The sequence below is a fragment of the Lycium barbarum genome, chromosome 10 (assembly GCF_019175385.1).
Source record: "Lycium barbarum isolate Lr01 chromosome 10, ASM1917538v2, whole genome shotgun sequence".
In the NCBI taxonomy this organism is placed as follows: domain Eukaryota; kingdom Viridiplantae; phylum Streptophyta; class Magnoliopsida; order Solanales; family Solanaceae; genus Lycium; species Lycium barbarum.
In genome coordinates, this window is record NC_083346.1 from 122,197,972 (window position 1) to 122,206,294 (window position 8,323).

An 8,323-nucleotide genomic window follows, 5' to 3' on the forward strand; every position below is an offset into this window, starting at 1 on the left:
TCTCACAGTAACCGGAATTTTAGCCTGCTTGACGGAAATAGCTAGAGTTTTATATGAGTATAAAGATAAATTTGGTTATCAAGCGGCTATTTTTCCTATGACAATAAAATTTAAGAAGTATTTTTTTCCATCCCAACTTTATTTATATTGGGTTCTCTTTTAAATCCTTGTTTTAAAATGTCTTATACTAGAAGATTGGTTGGTCAAATTTATAACTATTTAGAAATTGACGAGGGAGTTGAACCATCTTTACATGACGCCGAGCTCGGGGTTGATGTTGAGTTTAGAAATTTTTTTAGTCATTATTCTACTTTGGAAGAAAGTACTACACCCGTTGCTCCACGCCCTATTACTTCTTAAAGTAGGAAAAAGGGCTTGTCGAGTTTGTCGAATTTAAAAGTGTTACATTCACATTCAACTCCTTCTCCTAACACAAACTTTGATGAATATCACCTTTATTTGATGCAGCCAAATGTGGATATCAACTAACTAGATGATTTAGATGTCTTAGCATGGTGGAAGAAATACAAGGCGAGTCATCCGATACTTTCAAGAATGACTCGAAATATTCTTACGGTTCAAATATCAACCGTGACTTCGGAAAATGCATTTAGTCAAGGAAGGCAACAAATTGGAGACCATAGACACTCGTTATCCGGATTTAGCTTGCAAGTACTAGTTTGCATTCGCGATTGGATTAGATCTGAGCGACGCAACCAAAACTTAGAAGCGGTGGAAGACGAAGAAGAAGAGATTGAAGATTTGATAGCAAGTTGACTAGACCAAATGGAAGACTTTGAAGATATCTCACTGATCAAATAAAATATTGCGGATATTAGCCAAATGATTGATATTTTTTTATTTTATTCTTGTATTACCTTTTTGCAACTCATGTATTATTTGCAAGTTAAAAAAATTACAATGTGAAAATAAATGTTATCCGTGAATGAATAAAATATATGGCTCATTGAGCTTTCTTCTATTTGCTTGTTTTCATATTCTTACTTATATTAAGTTAGGAATATACCTAAAATATACTAAAAATATACTTATAATATACATCTACTTAAATTAAGAAATAGATTGTTATATACTTGAAAAATTAACTTAAGTTATAATACACGCGCGCGCGCGCACACACACATATATATTATAAGTAGTTAAGCATATAAGTTAAGTTTTTTCTAAGTTTATAAATTTCTATTTTATAACTTAAGTATATTTATATTATAAGTATATTTTTAGCATATTTTAGGTATGTCTAGTATAAATATACTTAAGTTATAAATAGAAAGTTATTAAAAAAAATTTATAGCTAGGCATATAAGTTAAGTTTTCTCTAAGTTTATAAATTTTTATTTTATATTATAAGTATATTTTAGGCATATCTAGTATAAATATACTTAAGTTATAAATAAAAAATTATAACTTAAGCATATAACTTAATATATATATATATATATATTTAGTTAGTAAGTATATAAACTTTAGCTATAAACTTATATTATTATTATTACTACTATACAGAAGAGTGAAGCTATGGAACGACCAAGGGTAATATTGGTATTTCACTCTAACCCATGCTTGCTTCAATAAATAACACGTCCTTTTCTACCATCAATCAATATAAAGAGACACTAGAACGTTCCATTCCCACTTTCTTTCCAATTTTCAGTTTAGCCATTTCTAGCAATTTTTTCTCACTTTCTTCATTTGAACTCATTTACTTAGTAACTCCAACGTCTATTCAATTCTCAATTCTCCATGCTTGAAATTAGTTTAGTTTTGTTTGCTGTCTCTCGAATTTTCTCATCTATTACTCTCTCTACATACTTTATATATGTATTAAACCACATTCATCTATTACCACTCAATCAGTAATTGTAGTTAAATTCAATTTGTTAGGAAATAATCAATCAAACCTATTTCTTATTTGGATTTGATTTACCATGATTGTTTTTGAAGATCTTGGTTTTTAAGCTAATTGCTACTTTGAGTCTTTAGTGTTAGAGAACATTTTTTTTTCCTAATGTAATTTAATTCGAGCATGAAGCGCCACAGCGCCATCCACTAAGCAATATTCAAAGGCATAGTAGTGCCCTACCATGGTGGTGATGAGTGGTTGGTGTTACGTGACAAAAGAGAAGTAGAACTTGAAGCAAAAAAAAAAAAAAAAAAAAAAGTAATAACTTCTGTTATATAGCTATTTTGTTTAATTTTATGAAATTCTTGATTTCGTCCGCTGCATTTTAAGTTTATTTCCTTAAGAGACGAAAAGGGAAGTCAATTGTTTGACAAATTGAAGTCTTAGTAGTATGTGCACCCGAATAAGTTGGGATTGAGTCGTAGTTTATTGAAAGTATAAACTCCAAAAACCCATGCAAAAGGGGAAGTTATCTAGCTGAGCATATTTAGCTCTATTGGCTCTTGGATATGTAGGCAAGTCCGATGACCATTATTGTTTAACATTCATGAGTTGTTATTCCTTTATGGAAAGAAACTGACACAAATAAATACAGCTATTAGATGATATGTTATCCTAAAGCTTGATTGGAAAAACAACCTTTTGTGCTTTTCGCTAAACGCTACTGTCCGAGAGTAGTATCCTCCCTCTCAAAGTCAATAGTTTTCTTACTCTCTATCTGGTTTCTCTTTTGAAATAAAAAATAAAATTGTGTTGGTGCACTATATTGTGCTCACAGTGTAATTCTTCAACTTGAGGTTTCTAAATCTTCAATGTCCTGTACCAACTATGCTATATTTCAACTCTTGAACGTGGATTCCCTCCTTTATGGTTTATTTCTTCAAGCAACTTTCATATTTTCTTAATGATAATCGGTCTTATCCATATAGGGACGTTTAGGTGTTTCTGTGTGTCATCTTTTATGTTCTGTTACTGTATGAAAAATTGATAATTCACGCACATCTCATATGTTTGATATAGGTCACTCTATGTATGGATTTACTAATCATATCAAATTCTATATCACCATCGTGTACTTAATTCATTTTACTTATTGTTGAGTAGAAATGTGTCTTATTTTCTTTCTGTTTTCCAAGTGCTCACAGCTATTAATGGAATATACTTTGAGAAATGTTTGCGTCATCTTTCCTTTAAACCTACAGTGAGGGAGAAAGTTGTTTATACTGAAAATTATAGCATCTTAGATAAGCTATCTGATGCTGGATTGTGGGTGTAGCATACGGAAAGAAAAAAGTGCCGGTAGAATTCAGGTCATTTCCATTAGTCGTTGTTAAGGCCCAGCGGTTAACTCTTACAATATTTGTTTGCATGTTTTATATGAGAGCTACGAGCCTCTGACATTTACTACAATGGTTGTGGATAATGCAGGTGTGACATAAGTGGTTGTTCATACAATACAACCGGTATTGGTGCTGTGCTCCCATTTTTACACCTCAAAGTTGAAACAGTGTTTTTCCATTTCATTCTTGCTCAAGATCACTGCTCCAACTTTAAATATTGCTTCAATTATAGTTTAGCTGGAAGATGCTCAAAATGGTTTCAAAGTTCTTCTAAAACATCAATTAGCTATTGTTGATGAAGCACAAGGTACTCTTCCTCTTAATTTGTTTGTGCATTTTTGCTGAAAATATGAAGCACCAAAATCTGTTAGTTAAATTTATGTTTCCTTTATCAGCAAGTAAAAAGAGTACTTCTAACATGTTATTCAAATTTTCATTTGGTTTGTATAGCAGGAAGCTAAGTAAAAGTGAATAATATTTAAGAACAAATAAATGAATTATCTGTTGTGTACTCTTCCATCTCTAGCAATGTTTTTACAGTGATTCTTTGACACATAAGCACCAACAATTGATCATTACTTCGTATGTCTTTCTTTTACAAGTGCGAACCCTGTATAATAAAGTCAGGGAAAACCTCCGAAATTATTTCAATTTTGAACCTTGAACATATAAGAGTTCCGAATCGAATCTCTTTAGAAAGAAGATCTTTTGTCTAATGGTTGCTTGCTCCAGTCTCCTTACGAAACTTTCGTTATTGGGTTAACCATACATTTGGCCGCCAGCCGCGGAGAGGGTTCGATTTATACGCGATGAGGCAAAAAAAATTGATTCAACGAGATATGCCAATACTATTATGAAAATGCTATAATCCTTGAGCGGATTGTTAGATCTTTCAGTGCAAAATCCTAACTGTTGGATTTTTTTTTTTTTTTTTTAAAGCACAAAGTTTTAGAGTATATTTTTTTTTATTGTATCCAGATGAATAACAAAATATTTAATACAAGAAAGTACTGAATTTCAATTCAAGTAACTAGCATGCCTACATTTTCAACCGTGAACCAAAATATTCTAAAAGCTAAGCTTATGCATGTAGATGCAGGTAGCAGTAGTAACGGGAGGGATAAGAAATGCTGCTGAATTTTGTATTCTATTTATACCTTTTAAGTGCTCTGGACATAATTTATATATTAGCATGATAAATACAGAAGACATTGCTTGAAAGTTGATGTTGAATAGTTAGTTCCTTTTGTGTTGAATCGTTCAAATACATAAATTAGTTGCACTGCATCTTATATACTTCTCTTATCACATGAGACGGGGCAGTAATTTCCGTCCTTGGCTACATCATGTAACAGGTCGCAATGTTATTTTGTCAGGGACTACAACAAAGGGGACAAACAACAAACGAGGCTGACTTCATACTTTGATTGAACTTTAAGTGGATGCATCACATTTTGTTTCTGTGTAAATAGGCATCTTGTTTATTCCTAGGCATCTTGTACCAAATTGCTTACTCTCCTTCAGGATTCTTTAGGTTTTGATATACTGAGAAATACTATACTACACATATACTTTAAAAAAAAAATGCTTTTTTTAATTTTAAAATTGGGCCGGTTCCGGTTTCTAACTTTCCAACCGGTTAAGCGGTAACCGGTTCGCTTTTTTTGACTGGAGACCGGTCGGTTTTCTAACCGGTTGCCGTTCGGGCCGGTTGGCTTAGGTATTTGTACATATCTGATATAATATAAAATAATTTTCATGAAAAATAGTGTTGTGAAAAATGTTTTACTTTGAAAAACTATTTGGTTCATTAGTTTTCGATGTTTGAATGAATATAAACTATCTCACGATAATAGTAGGATGTGGAGTATTGAGAATGAGGATGTTTGTTAAGCAAGCGCATATTAAGAGTTGGAAAAGTTAGTGAAATCATATGAATTACGTCATCAATAACATAATAGTTAAATCATATGAATTACGTCATCAATAACATAAGCTAGGTAACATATTTTGTTTAATTTAAGGCGCCAATAGAAAATAATTTCGCCTATGTACTAAAATTATTTAACAACATACTCCCTTCTTTTACATTTACTTGTACAGTCTATTAAAACTAAATTTTCACGTTTATTTATTCACTTGAGCATATTAAGAAAAAATATTTTTTTTTCTATTTTTACCTTTAACATTTATTACTCGTCTCAAATCATTTCTTTAATACGTTGAAATTATACATCAATTAATATGGATATTATAGTAAACTATACACTTCATTTATTATTTCTTAAAGAGAATGCATCGTCCATTCTGAACAAGTAAATGGAGGGAGTATATAATAAAAGCTATCAAAAAATCATTGAGAGGTTTGATGGATTGTTAGGATTTCTCCATCATTTAGTTATAGGTTTGGGGGTTGATCCCGAGAAATGAATAGGTTTTTTTTTTGATAGAAAACATTTTACCCTTAATAAATATACACGGTGTGTGGTTATCGCGAGTCTTTATTTGATAAAAGACAAGATGCCTGGTAATAAAAGATATATAGCTTTAACGAAATTAAGTTGTCATCCATTTCACATGCAGATGGACATGGTAACAAGTATATTTATTTGTGAATCGAATAGTAATGATCATTATCAAGGGCTATAAATATACCAGAGGATGCATGGTATGATGAGCTAGGCTTTTGGCGACATAAACTACCTCTCAGGTGATTAAAAACAGCTTAAAGAAAGAAAATGAAATTTCCCTAGAACTTTTTCTTTTCCACTTTATCCAAGCCAAACAAAAGCATGCACGTTGGTTCCCAATAACAATGATTACCGGACAGCATGATAAGTATTATTACATTAAAAAAATTGGAAAGCTAAGGCATGATTGAGAGCTTTAGTGGGAATCTTGGAAAGTTAAGGCATGATTGAGCGCTTTAGAGGGAATTTACAGTAAGTTTGATGTTACATCCTTGGCATGAATCACTATTTAGTTTGGTCTAGAAGCTGGTTAGTCATACTTTTGGAAATTAAGCCCCTACTTTTCTCTTTTAGTTAAAAAAAAAAAAAAAGGAAACTTTATTAAAGCATAAAAAGTTATTGTAAAATATTAGTATATGGAAGTCTAAATCCATGTTTCTTTGCTCCACTTTATTAATTTAGAATGTTAGTGAATTTTCCGTATGTCCTTATTATGACGAACCGCCATGACGCTTGTATAATATAATCAGAATGATATCATCAATAATTTAATATCTCTTTTGTCTCTCCAAAAATTAAAGAAAAGATTCATTGCCTTACTTTCCAAAAGATGATAAGGATCGAGTTTCCATAGTTGCATAATTTCCAAAATACAACACAAATGTACAATAATCAGTGACGATACAATATAGAGAATTGTAAGGATGGATAAGATCGGTCACCATTTAATATACGGGTTCGATAAAATTCTATAATTTTAGTTCAAATACTGTATTTGTATTAAAATTTAATATATATGTATAAAATTAATTTAGAACTCAGTTACTGACACATAATACCGTTATCCTAAAAGTTATAATCCATAAAAATTTAAATAATTATTCTATCTCTGCCCTTATCGGGAAATCCATAAAATTAAAATCATTTTATTGACAGATTATTGCAAATAGCTATTATACCCTACAAGTACATTATTTCAATGGAACAGGTGAATGAGCAATAATAAAATTATATATTTTCGTATTTTAATTCGAGAAAGAAAAAGAAAAAAGATCTTTATTCAAATAAGGAAAATCCTCATAAGAAAATATTGCATAAGGGGGTTATCGTTCTCATTCAATATTTGGAGGGGCTATTGTTTCCCAACCCTTACATCTTAGGGGGTAAAATGGGATTGACTCCACCGTAACTATAGAATACCAAAAATATTCATATGAGTGAGCATAGACTTGACACATTAGGATAATACTTTTATGATACCTAGTAGAGATTTACCCTTTTTTCCCCTTGAAATTACATCTTTACCCTTGGTCGTCCATTCTTCATATATATATATATATATATATATATATATATATATATATATATATATATATATATATATATATATATATATATATATATATATATATGTATATATATATATCTATATACATGTATGAAAGTATTAATATGCAATTTAAAAAAAGTTAAATAAAAATGTGTTGGATACTTGAAAAATATACCGTGGAACCATAAAAGAAGACAATAAGAGCCTGTTTGGATGGGCTTATGCCTATAAGCTGAAAATAACTTATAAGCTAAAAAAAATAAGTTGGGGTAGTCTAACTTTTTTTTTTTAGCTTATAAGCTGATTTAGATAAGCTAAGTCAAATGAGCTCAATTATTTTTTTGAGCTTATTTTAAGCTCAAAATGACTTTAAGCTGGCCAACAAACACTCAAAAAAATTGAAAACAGCTTATAAGCAACTTATAAACAACTTATAAGCCAATCCAAACGGGCTTTAAAACACCCCTCCATTTGGCAGCCCTTAATGATTGGTCACTTGCCGTGGAAGAGATTATTGAGCAGTGACCAGATTCTAATGAGGCGATCACAACTCAAGGCCATAATGCTCTTCGCCTTGCAAGGCTAAATGGCAGTAGGAAATTTTTATCTTGGTTTGCTTTATAGAACGGTGCAGTATGCCAACGACCTCCATTATGCTAAACAGTCGAGTGACCCAAGCGTTGTCACACGTCACCCTTACTTGGAGCAAACGGATCTATGGTCGCGGGTAACATTATATAATACCATATTGCGATACTCTTTCTTTCCTTTTAGTAGAATTAAAATAAAAAAAATAAAAAACTAACTGTGCAAAAAAAAAATGAAAGTTTTAACAAGAGGAATAATTAATTAGGATTTTTCTGAACCAACCAACACCACCATAAATAAGTAAGATAATGAATATCATAAAAGTGATTGATGTAGCAATCAACAAACAAATAGACGCATAAGTGTAACTTCAGAAAGAAAAAACAAAATTGTGTACGTCCTATTGCAGCCTCTATACCTATGCTTATTTGGGATTAGTGTGAGTTAAGAG

General features: G+C 31.1%; 1 long non-coding RNA gene across 2 annotated transcripts; it reads left to right on the plus strand.

The window, feature by feature from the left end:
- The first annotated feature begins 1,685 nt into the window (after positions 1 to 1,685).
- LOC132616164 (uncharacterized) lies at positions 1,686 to 4,817 on the plus strand. 2 transcript variants are annotated; one of them, XR_009573033.1, is made up of 3 exons: positions 1,686 to 3,234; positions 3,353 to 3,571; positions 4,620 to 4,817. It is a non-coding gene; the product is annotated as an uncharacterized LOC132616164 (long non-coding RNA). The 2 variants fall into 2 exon arrangements; XR_009573032.1 differs by having other exon boundaries at positions 1,686 to 3,571.
- Positions 4,818 to 8,323: the final 3,506 nt, after the last annotated feature.